General features: G+C 35.3%; 1 long non-coding RNA gene across 1 annotated transcript; it reads right to left on the bottom strand.

Annotated features, from left to right (window-relative positions):
• Positions 1-9177: 9177 nt before the first annotated feature.
• LOC126716879 (uncharacterized) lies at positions 9178-12078 on the bottom strand. Its single transcript, XR_007652314.1, has 2 exons — positions 11803-12078; positions 9178-10034 (listed from the first exon to the last, which is right to left on the bottom strand). It is a non-coding gene; the product is annotated as an uncharacterized LOC126716879 (long non-coding RNA).
• Positions 12079-12582: the final 504 nt, after the last annotated feature.

Raw genomic sequence — 12582 nt, 5'->3', positions numbered from 1 at the left:
ATTTTCGTCCTTACATTTTCACCCCATTCCCACTTTGATCCCTACTTTTTTATTTTACCGCTTTTAATCCCTAAAATGAAAAATGCATTCAATTTTAGTCCCTACCGTTATCTCACTAATGGAAATTTTTTACTTGGCAAACGGAGTGTATAGTTGGCACACTAAATGCTGACGTGGCCATTAAAATAGTAATAATAATAATTTTTATTTGGCTTAAAAAAAATGCCACGTCAGCATCTAAATTTAAAAAATTAATTTATCAATTTTAACTAAATAAAAAAATTAAAAACAAAATTAAAATAAAAAATTAAATGAATTAAGATCTAAGTATATCATGAACAAAAACAACAAGAACACCAACCAGATTTAAGAACGCAAATTAAAAACCAAAATTCACAAACCTAGAAAATAAGAACACAAAATTAAACTTCAGATCCACATCAGATTAAACATGAACACAAAGTTTAAAACCAAAAAATTTGAACAAGAAATTGAAACCTAGCCATCAAGAAGAATAAATCATGGAAGGTTTAATTCCATTTCTTCTCCAAGCCATCAAGTAGTCGAAGCCTCACAACAAATATAATAGAAGCCACTCAGAAAACTCAAACCATAGCTATTGTTTGTTAAATGCAACAAAATCGTTCAAAGGTTCATCTCATAGGCGAACCTGGTTTGAATTTCAGCTACCAGCCATAGAGTTTGTTCAACAAACACCTAGTTATGAATACAACCGCTCGTCAAGTGTTCACAAAATTTCTACATCATCTTCTTGTTAAAACCTAGAAAATTTAAAACCCAAAAAATTAACATCAGATCCACATCAACATAAATGTAAACATGAACAAATCCAAAAAATCAAACCCCCACACCACCAAAGCATCAAACACAATAATCAAACCCAAATTTTTGGCCCCCCAAACACTAAATGCAAACCTAGATTTTCAGCCCCTAAACACAAAACTCAAAACCCAAATTTTCTTATACTTTCTAAGAAATGAAACACAAACCTCAGATCCAAACCTTAGAGCCGAAACCAAACCACCTCCAACCTCAAATTCAAAACTATCGAACCCAAACGAAATCAATCTCAAACCTGACAACAAAACCACCTCCTCTCTTAGCTGCTACTACTTTCTTCTTGCTCGTGTTTGCTTGGGGTGTGGGTTTGAGAGGACGAGGTAGAGAAGGTGAATGACTTTCGAACATGGCTGGGATCGGCTCAATGAGAGTGAGAGAGGAAAAGAGGATGGTTGGGATTAGGCTATGTGAGAGAGGAAAAGAGAGACTGAAAGTGGATGGGACTGTGTAGGTTTAATTTTAATTTTTTGGATTTGTGTATTTTGTTTTCTAAGAAAAAAAAAAGAATAAAATTTCAAATAAAGGAAAATGTTCTTCTTGTATTTAAATATGGGTTTGTATTCTTTTTTTCTTTTTTTTTTTGTTCAAGATAACTTAGATCTTAATTTATGTAATTTTTGGTTTTTAATTCTGTTTTTATTTTTTTATTTAGCTAAAAATTGATAAATTTTTTTTTTTAATTTAGATTCTGATGTGCCATTTTTTTAATGCCAAATAAAAAATTTTATTATTATTTTAATGGTCACGTCAGCATTTAGTGTGCCAACAATATACTTCGTCTGCCACGTAGACAATTTCCGTTAGTGAGATGATGGTAGGTTCTAAAATAGAATGCGTTTTTCATTTTAGGAACTAAAGTGGTAAAATAAAAAGTAGGGACCAAAGTGGGAATGAGGTGAAAAATGTAGAGACGAAAATAGTATTTCCGCCAACAACCTATTTATGTATTTGGTAAATTTATGAGCACATCTTGCGGTCATTAGCACCAAAGTGTTTGTATTTGTATTTTCATGTCAATTGAGGGTGGTGATGACATGTTATAGGGGTGTCATGTCTATCAGTAACGACATATTTTATTGGAGTTTGAACTTTGTCATGTAATACCATGTGAAACTTTACTTCATTTCTCATGGCACATTGCATCGTACTTTAACAGAGATGCCATGACTATTATTGAAGTATGGAGTTTGTCATGTACTACCACGTAAACCTATGATTCACGTCTCATGTCACACTGTGCATCGTGTGCGTGCATCATTTAGTTTACCTTACATGTCATATGTATCAGTAACAACAAACGCTAATCCAGTACGGGCTTTGTCATGTAACGCCACGTGAACCTTTACATAATTTCTCATGTCACACTGTGCATTGTGTGCTTTATCGAAGATGTTATGTCTATCAAAAAAAAAAAAATTATTAGATTGCAAACTTTATCAAGTAATACCACGTGAACTTTTAGAACATTTGTCATCTCACACTATGCATTGTACTTTAACAGAGCTGTAAATACACTATGACATTTTGACTTGGAATGTGTTGGTGTGAGTATATAATGGCAGGAATGTACTGCTACTACAACTACTACTATAATTCAATGACTTTTCAATGTACTACTATTTATGCATGTTTGAATTAATAATGAGGTTATGCAGCGCTGTGCAAATAGACAGTATTTAGTATAACAGTATGTTATGGACACTTTAGTTAAATCCAATTAACAATTTATGCAGAGTTACATTATTTAGTAACTGTTGCAGTTGATATGCCGTCATAGGGAAATGGAACTTGAGTATGGTATTTAGAAATTGTCACTTTAATTAGAAAGTTTTTACTGAATCTTATTGTTATCTATGTAAGTGAGTATGGTATTTATGAATGTTGGGGGGAAAAAAACCATTTGTCTTCTATCACATTATTTTAAAGAAAAATATGGGAGGCAAATCAATAAGGTAGGGTGTTTTTTTATTTATTTATTTAACATTTAAGCTTGTGATAGGCTTCCATTTGAAGCTTCAGATTGAAACTAATAATTAGTGTCTTAATCTGATGATAAAAAGTAATTATTAGAAGTGAATTCTATAGGTTGAAACTTTTTAAAACAAAAAATCGAAGCTTTAGAGTCTTTTACAATTGACCAAAAAATAAAACTATAAGGGGGATTTTTTTTTTTAGGTCAAAGTAACACTATTTATGGTATCATAGAAAACTAAGGTAATATACGCTAAACTAGGAGGCATAGAGTTGTGACGGTGGAGAAAATAATCAGAAGGGTGAGGAATTCTTGACTTCTTGCTTGATTGAAGAAATGAGTGATGAGGGGAATGCCCTGCTTTCTGAGGCCGAACTTATGATATTATTATATTTTATATGTAGAAGTTTATGTTATTAATTTAATTCCATTGATTTGCAATTTACATTCTATCAAATAGAATTGTGACTAATCATATGTATTGAATACACGAACAAATTTGCATTATAACTTAGAAATAATTTCTTTGGTGAATTTTTATCCATCACTAATTAATTAAAAGGTGATGAAATATGTTTTTTCTTTTTCTTTTTTTGAGATAGATAATTGGAGAGGAAGAGGTATGAATATAATTACATACATAAAATACCAAGAAATATGTGACCATCAAACTATCACTTTGAACTCGCATTGAATATATCAAGGGAAAGGACTTGCTAGGCTAGTAGCATATTTAATATGGAGGGTAATGGCCATAAAAATGGCTTAGTGGACAAGGGTTTTTTTAATAATCTATACACATTGTGGGTCTTGTAAGTTAATATTAAAGAAAGGCTAGACTGCATTGTTGCCAATCTAAAATAGGAAATGTCTTATCCAAGAGGAATGCATGTGGAAACAAAAATCTTGCATCCAATGGCTCATGAGTGTAGGCTTAATATGTACACCTCTCAACAATAATAATAAGAAGCAAGAATTCAATTTGCTTCATTGAAGCAAATCATTGGCATTGGATCTCAGGTCGAGAGGAAATAAAGGCTTGCTATGTAGAATATTTACTATCATGCTAATAATAGTATTTGTGAGAGGCTGTCATTCCAATTATTAGATCTTCATCATAAACAGAATCATTCCATTCAAGTTTGACAATGGAGACACTTCATCAACAACATGTGTTAACCATGATAACATAAGCACATTCACAAATTAATACTGAATACTTCCCAAAGTTCACTTCCAAAAACATACGATGTCATAGTTAAATGATACATGCTTACAAGTAGCAACAGTGGCTCAAAGCATCTTCAAAACTCAAAATATCTCTATCATGACTCCTCCACTACTGAGATCCCAAGCTGCAAAAAGGGAAATACCAGCTCACTGAAAAAATTAAGGGGTGAGCGTTCCACGTGCTCAGTAAAAGAGTTGTGACATAAGAATTTAGCAATATGCAGGAGATGTATGTAAATGAAATATCTTGCTACGTGGATATGATTTAAGTACAATTCAATAGTTCATGCTAAATTAATTTCATGAATTAATAAACAATTCATAATCATAGTCATATAGTCTTGCATCATTTTATTTTTGCATCATAAACCATTCATAGTTGAAAAGTCTTATTCTTAAGAAACATAAAACATATATCATAATTAAACTTTGGAAAACATTACCTTGAAGAACATAAATATCATTGCTTTTTAAATATATTTCATAAATATTGCTTTTCAAATATATTTCATAAATATCGTTGCACATCCACAGTTTGTTCACAACATAAAAATAATTACTTGACAAACTTTATGTGATCTCATATCTCTTCAAGTATTTGATGCATGAGAAGTTCTTTAAAACTGAAAACATGAACCACTAAAGGCTCACATATCTATCCCTTACCTTAAGGCAAATATCTCAAAGTCTAAACACCTGCAGTGGAGTCCCCTACTAGTCTTGACATGTCCCTAGTTCAAAGGATAGCAATTCCATTACTTAGTACGCATTCTAACTCATAAATCCCCAATCCATTCACCATAGCTTTGGGAATAAATCCCCAAAATTATGTGTATCAATTACTATTTACAGTCAATTATGGGAATAAATCCATTCACCATATTTCACTTACTAAATTAAAATGCTATCAAATTACATCTTTATCCAAATGTACAGAGTTACTCCTTTTTCTGTCTAGTAATTTCTCAAACATTTTTAGAGCTAAAGAATAAAACCTTAACAAAATTTCAGTGAACTTGAAAAATGCGCTATTATTTCTATACTCATTCAATTCCAGGAAGAGCAAAACCATTACAACCATGTGTGTATTAGCTTTCATAGGAAATATCCCTACCATCCAAATTTACATTATACAATTTACTACATAATTTATTATGTGTGAACACAAAATTTGTCACAGTATCAACTTTAACATCTTTACTCATAAAATCATAAAATATATGCAAATGGTCTTATTATCATATGGGGATTTTAGACAATTTCACTGGGATATCTATCTAGGTTGTTGAACCTATTAACATGTATTGGGTTGTGGGCTTTAGGCCCACCTCGTTTACTTGTATAGCATTCTTATTTGTACTACACACATCTACCTCCTATATAAAGGCACTCATGTATATTCTATTATTCTGAGAAATATAATACATTCATTCAGTATTTCTAACATGGTATCAGAGCCACTACTTTAATCCTCTGGTGTGCCACTCTTAAGTAGTCTTGTCTTCTTGAGTGTCATCCACTGCAGTCGTTGTGAGCAGCACCACTGCCTCCACCGCGACTATAGTACATCAAAGACCACTGCCTTGCCGCCACAACCGCTACCGCTTCTCCGATCAGACCACAGATTGTACCATCAGAAAGTACTCTCTCCGATCTGCTCTTCTGTGAAAAATCGTCTTCATCAAACCCCTCACGCGCCGCTACAAATCTCGGTGGTAAAATCACATGCCTCCACGCGCAACCTATCTTCCTCATGCGTTGTCACACACCAGAACTCCATCCGCTAATGTCATCGGCTACGCCACGTCAGCCCTAGTGACGTCAACCCTAGTGACATCATCAAGCCACGTCATCCAATTAGTGCCATGTCATCTTGCTTGCGTCAGCAACACGTCAGCGATTATGTCATCCCACTGATGTCATCACCGTTGACTTTTGACTACCTGGTTGACCGTTGACTTTTTGCCAGAGTTGACTTTTTGCAGTCTAGGTGCCCCTTATCTAGTTTTTCGCATAGATTTCATTTTTGCATATTTTTCTTCTAAATGAAGAATAAGGACAGGTCTTCTTCTTGTTGCAATAATCATCCCCGACAATTCAACAAACATTTTTGCAATTTTTGCAAACGTCTTGGCCAGAATATTGAGACTTGCTATCATCACATCAAATCAGCTATTTTAATTTTTGCTACTACCGTTGCTAACACTGAGAGTGTCCAACCAATGGCCCCCGTCTCTACATAGTCTAAGTCTTCAGGACTCACTTTTACCATTTCCATAAATGACCTTAAAAACATCATCGCTAATACCATTAGTATGGTTGGTAATGCATCTTATTTCTCTTCTCTCTTAGCTTTATCTGGTATGTCTCCTCCCTCTTGGCTTATGGATTCTGCTTATTGCAACCACATGACACCTCACTCATCCTTATTTTGTCAACTTGATCCCGCACCACACCTTCTTAATATTCGCACAGCTAATAGTTTCACAATGTTCGATCATAATATAGGTTCTATCTCGACCTCCAACCTCTCAGTTCCTTGGGTCTTTAATGGTCCTAACCTTTCTTACAATTTATTTTCTGTGGGCCAATTAGCTGAGTTGGGTTATCGCATTACCTTTGATTATTCTGGGTGTATTGTGTAGGATCCGAGGACAGGACAGAAGCTTGGGACCGGTCCCAGAGTTGGGCATATGTTTCCCATAGACAACCTTCGTCTTCCACCTATTACTCCTATTTCTATTGTTGCTGCAGTTGCTGTAGTTTCTTCTATTCCTTCTCTTGCACTTTGGCATGCCCAACTTGGTCACGCATCTTCCTCTCGGGTACAACACTTGGCTTCTAGAGGTTTGTTAGATTCAGTGTCCACAGAAAATTTTGATTGTGTTTCATGTCAGTTAGGAAAACAACCAGCTTTGCCTTTCAATACTAGTGAATCAATGTACACTGATATCTTTGACCTAATTCATTATGATGTCTAGGAGCCTTCCTCTGTCTCTAGTATTAGTGGATCTCGATATTTTGTTGTCTTTGTTAATGATTATTCCTGCTACAGCTGGATTTTTCATATGAAACATCATTCTGAATTATTGCAAGTATATTCCAATTTTGCAAAAATTGTTGAACTCAATTTTCCAGACGTATCAAAATTTTTCGATCTGATAATGCTCTTGAGTACACTCAATATGCTTTCCAAGTTGTTTTGCATTCCTATGGCACTATTCATCAACTAACTTGTCTAGGTACCTCTCAGCAAAATGGTAGAGCCGAACAAAAATTTTGTCATATTCTTAACACTGTTCGTGCTCTCTTTCTCTCTGCCAAAGTTCCTACTCCTTTTGGGGGCAAAGATGCTCTTCATGCTTTTTATGCTATTAATCTCATTCCAAGTCCTATTATCCAAAATCAAACTCTATATGAGTACCTTTAGGGTCACCTCCAGACTATCACCACCTTCACTCTTTTGGCTCTACTTGTTTCGTTCTTCTTCAGCCACATGAGCATAACAAACTTGAGCCTCGGTCTAGACTTTGTTGTTTTCTTGGCTATGGCGAAACTCAAAAGGGGTATCAACGTTATGATCCTGTCTCTCATCATCTTCGCATCTCCTGCAATGTTGTCTTTCGGGAACATCACTCCTTTGTTGACCTCTCTCACTCTCGTGCCTCCCTATCTACCTCCTCTGTCTTGAAACTTTTTCCAGATGAGTCACATATTCCTTTTATAATTACTCCTGATCCTCCTATAGACTTTTCTATCCAACCACCGAATATTTTTGATGCCTCTCTTGGATCACCCTCTAATGAACAAATGGAAGATGAACAAGTCGAAGATGAACCACCAAACCCTGAACTCGGGTCCCCTGCTCTTACTCCGCCTGAAGATCTTGGACAAGATATTCCACCACGTCACTTAACTCAAGTAAGATCTATTTCTGCACATTTACTTAACTATCATTGTTATTCTACCCTTGCTACACTGCATGAGCCTCACACCTATCGTGAGGCCTCCACTAACCCTTTATGGCAGATTGCAATAAAAGAGGAACTTGATGCATTATCTAAAAATCATACTTGGGATTTGGTGACTCTCCCTCCTGGAAAATTTGTGGTTGGTTGTAAGTAGGTTTACAAGATCAAGACTCGTTCTGATGGGTCCATTGAGCGATATAAAGCTCGTCTTGTTGCAAAAGGTTTTACACGGGAGTATGGGACTGATTATGAAGAGACCTTTGCTCCGGTTGCTTGTATCTCATCTGTTCGTGCCCTTTTATGTTGTTCACCAGGTGAGCCAGTATCTGTCTGCTCCATGATCAACTCACTATGCTGCTGTTCTGCGCATTCTTGGATACCTCAAGGGTACTCTCTTCCATGACCTTTTCTACTCAGCTCAGTCTCCTCTTATTCTCTATGCATTCTCTGATGCTGATTGGGCAGGAGATCCCACTGATCGCAGGTCCACCACTGGTTATTACTTTCTTCTTGGTTCTTCTCTAATTTCTTGGCGAAGCAAGAAACAAACCCATATGGCCCGCTCCAATACTGAAGCAGAATATTGTGCCCTTGCTAATACCACATCTGAGCTCCTTTGGCTACGATAGCTTCTTAAGGACTTAGGTGTGTCCACATTCTCTGCTACTTTTCTTTATTGTGACAACCAGAGTGTCATTCATATTGCTCACAATGATGTCTTCCATGAATGGACTAAACACATCGAGATCAATTGTCATTTTATCCGTTATCATCTTGTCCATGGTGCTCTTAAGCTATTCTCAATCTCCTTTAAAGATCAAGTTGCAGATATCTTCACCAAGTCACATCCTAAGGAACGCCATCGTACTTTGGTTGACAACCTCAAGTTAGTCTCACATCCACCTTGAGTTTGAGGAGGGCTGTTAACATGTATTGGGTTGTGGGCTTTAGGCCCACCTTGTTTACTTGTATAGCGCTTTTACTTGTACTACACACATCTACCTTCTATATAAAGGCACTCATGTATATTCTATTATTCTAAGAAATACAATACATTCATTCAGTATTTCTAACAGAACCAAAGGTATAACTCAACTAATGCATACATCAATTCTTGTTTACTTTACAATTATAATACCTGTCTAGAAAATTTAAATTTCTTTAATTTCTTTTCTTCCCATGCAAGTTTTAGCAGATCACATGCAAATATGCTGGTCTCATATTCTACTATTACACAGCATGTAGTGGTGGTACAAGTCCAACTATATTAGCTACTAACTTTTTACTTCTTGGAGAGGAAGTGGTTGCATATAATAAAGGTCTGTTTCAACAGCATTATAGAAATGAATTATTCCTTTTCTCTCTAGTGATTCAACATTTTGCATATGATGCCAAACTATATTATGGGTTGCATCGTCCCCAAGTCTGTGAACATCTGCATATTAGGATTTGCCCCCATGTACCTCATTATACGATAAATGCTCTCCTTCATGTACTACCTGGTACCCTTCTTCCTCCTCAATGGAGTCAAAGGGCAGAAATATCCAATACAAATCATTGTACCCATCTCCTGTGTTCTCTACACACCATTGATAAGACTGTAATGGTATTGATTCGATATGCTCATCTCCAATTCCATCCAAAACGGCATGCTGTGAACTCTCGCCAACCTTTACTATAGCGGCCTCTATAATGACATAGAGATCAGAAGCAATGAATCCCTTTAGTTGCAGTTGTTCAATAAATTCTCACATCATTTTCACTTCGACGTTGCTCAATAACTGTAATGAATTGTAGAAAACCTAGGTGCCAACAACTTGCTGAGGTGCTCGATATACGATGGATATGTTATGCTGAAGTGAGGGTCAGTGAGGTTTCTTACCCCACGTTTCACCTATATTTCTGCTTTTGGCCTGGACCTTGTTATGACAACCCATGCAACTCATAATAATATGTCTCCTCATTGTAGTACACAGAAATAATGAAAATCCATCGCCGACCTATTCACAAAATATTGTAGTTGTCATAATCTATAACTAGGTAAATAAATCATGCGTATGCTAAAAAAAATTTATATTAAAACTCAACCATTTCAACTTTTTTATATACATAAAAATAACTAAAACTCAACCATAGAAATAATTTATACACAAATAATATATACTCAACCATAGAAATAATTTATACACATAGAAATAAATAAAACTCAACCGTTTTGACTTTTTTTTATTAACCCAATTTTTTTGTTGAGTAATGAATTTATATTACTATCAACTCACATATTACTATAAAACTCAATAAAATATCATTATTACCCTCTGCCTATCAACTCATATGAGTTTTATACAATTATGGGACAAGTGAACTATATCTGGCACTGATTGGGAATTCAGCTAACATTTATAAATGCACACACACACACATAATCTCATGCTATACATATATATATATATATATATATTTATATATATGTGTGTGTGTGTGTGTGTGGGGGTGTGTGTTTCATTTTGGGAAATATGAACACATGCACTGTTAATATTGCAAAATTCATTACATGAAATACACCCCATGCAAAAGCCACGTGCATTATCAGGATCCCTCTAAAAAAATTATACGAACAACATGCAAAGACCATCTAACCAACCATTCCAACACAAGTGCACAAAATCAGAACAAGTATTCCAACAGGTAGTGGCAACTCCAGGAAATTTGTTCATGGTGTTCCTTAGGAAGCATAAATTACATAATCTTATTTATTTTTAGCCTTTAGGTAATTAGGTTTGATTTAATGTTATTAATTTCATTTTGTTCCGGCCGTAACGGCCAAAAAATACCGTGCCAGTAAACAAACCGGAACAGTAACCCACCCTATTTTACTTCAGAAAAAATTTCGAGTCATTCCGGTCTATTTCGAGTGTTTCGAGCTGTTTCGGTAAACAATGGCGGTTCTAGAAATATTTTTCAGGTGATCCATAAAGAAGCATAAATTACACAATATAGCACACATCCCACAGTTTAATTTGCTTTGCACAATGTAAAGACTAATAATATGCATCATCCACCCGGCTCAACCCACTGCAAAACTGCTTAACATAGTTTTTTTTTTTCTTTTTTCTTTTTTCTTTTATAATGTATATTCACTAATTTTTTTTTTTTTTGACTAATATTCACTTACTTTTAAGAGACCACTATCCCAATTCAATGCCACGGCCCCATCCACCCCCACACTAAGAGACAAGAGCCGATCAACAATTTCAACACAATTACATATTTTTATATTTACATACATTTACACAAAAAGACAAAAGCTAAGCAATTTATATTGTCAAAAGATAAGTCTAAGTCACAATACTCACAACACAAGTCAGACAAGAGAATGAAAGCCAATAAGCCACATACCTAGCTGGAAGTAACTGAGATCACCTTTTTTTCTTTTGTAATGTATAGTTTTAAAACCATACACGTGTGGTCCTCTAGGATTAGAGCAAATAATAAAGTATTTTTGGCCTTAGACATCCGTGAAGCACTAAAAGGCTTTAGAAAACAACTAGAGAAAAGAAGAAATAAGTTTCCTACTCCTAATACCTTCCCAGAACACAGATTTGAGACAAGAAATCGTCAAGCTTGTAAGTTACATTCCTAAATATTCAAAAAAAAATTGGGGGGGCCCGTGGCTCCGCCACTGTGAGTATGAGAGAGAGAGAGAGAGAGAGAGAGAGAGAGTCAAAGCAGAGATAAGATAGGGAAAATGAGAGAGAACTGAAATACCTTAATGTTGCCTGAGGTCAAGGGCGACGCCGCCGCGACACGTTGAAGGCTGAGATTCTTATTTCCCAATCTCGTAATGTCCGATCTAGGCCAAGTCAATCTGCGATCTTGCCGTCGCAGAGTTGCTCTGGGTGTTCAGTGTTTCTGTTGCTGCCTTGCTGAGTCGCTACTGCTACTGAGAAGTGAGGACATGAGGTTCTTATTAGGTTAAGAATTGTTTTAGTTTAAAATATGATTGGGTGATGGGTATACCATATACGTATTAAGTTTATAAAATTTTTATTATTATTATATTTGTTGAGAATCTGTGGGTTTGCTGGGCTTGCACCGATTAGTCTTATATCGATCATTTTTTTTTTTTTTTTGGAAACCTTGGGTTTCAGTTTTCAATATATTGGGCTTTTTTTCCTAGTGGGCTTGCCTGTTACAATTTTTTTTTTTTTTTTCAAATTTTAGTTCAAATTTTTTTTTTGGGCTTTTTTTTTTTTAGCTTGAAAGTAGAACAAATAAAATTTTATTTATTTATTTGACGATGTTCTTAATTTTGATTGAGGGTGTTCCTAATTTTTTTTAAAGGGTAAACAAATAAAAAATTTTAATTATTATATATATATATTTTTTTTTTCAGGTCAGGGTGTTCCCAGGAACACCCTGACATGAACATGGCGTCACCACTGCCAACAGGTGGAAGTGGATAGGACGTTGGTCTTAGATCGAGACACACACAGTGAGAACCCAAGACTTGCAGATTGTGACCCTGTGAATGGTAAACCAATGACC

The sequence above is a fragment of the Quercus robur genome, chromosome 3, assembly GCF_932294415.1.
Source record: "Quercus robur chromosome 3, dhQueRobu3.1, whole genome shotgun sequence".
Taxonomy (NCBI): domain Eukaryota; kingdom Viridiplantae; phylum Streptophyta; class Magnoliopsida; order Fagales; family Fagaceae; genus Quercus; species Quercus robur.
The sequence above is the reverse complement of the archived record's forward strand: the minus strand, read 5'-3'. Positions and strand labels throughout refer to the sequence as shown.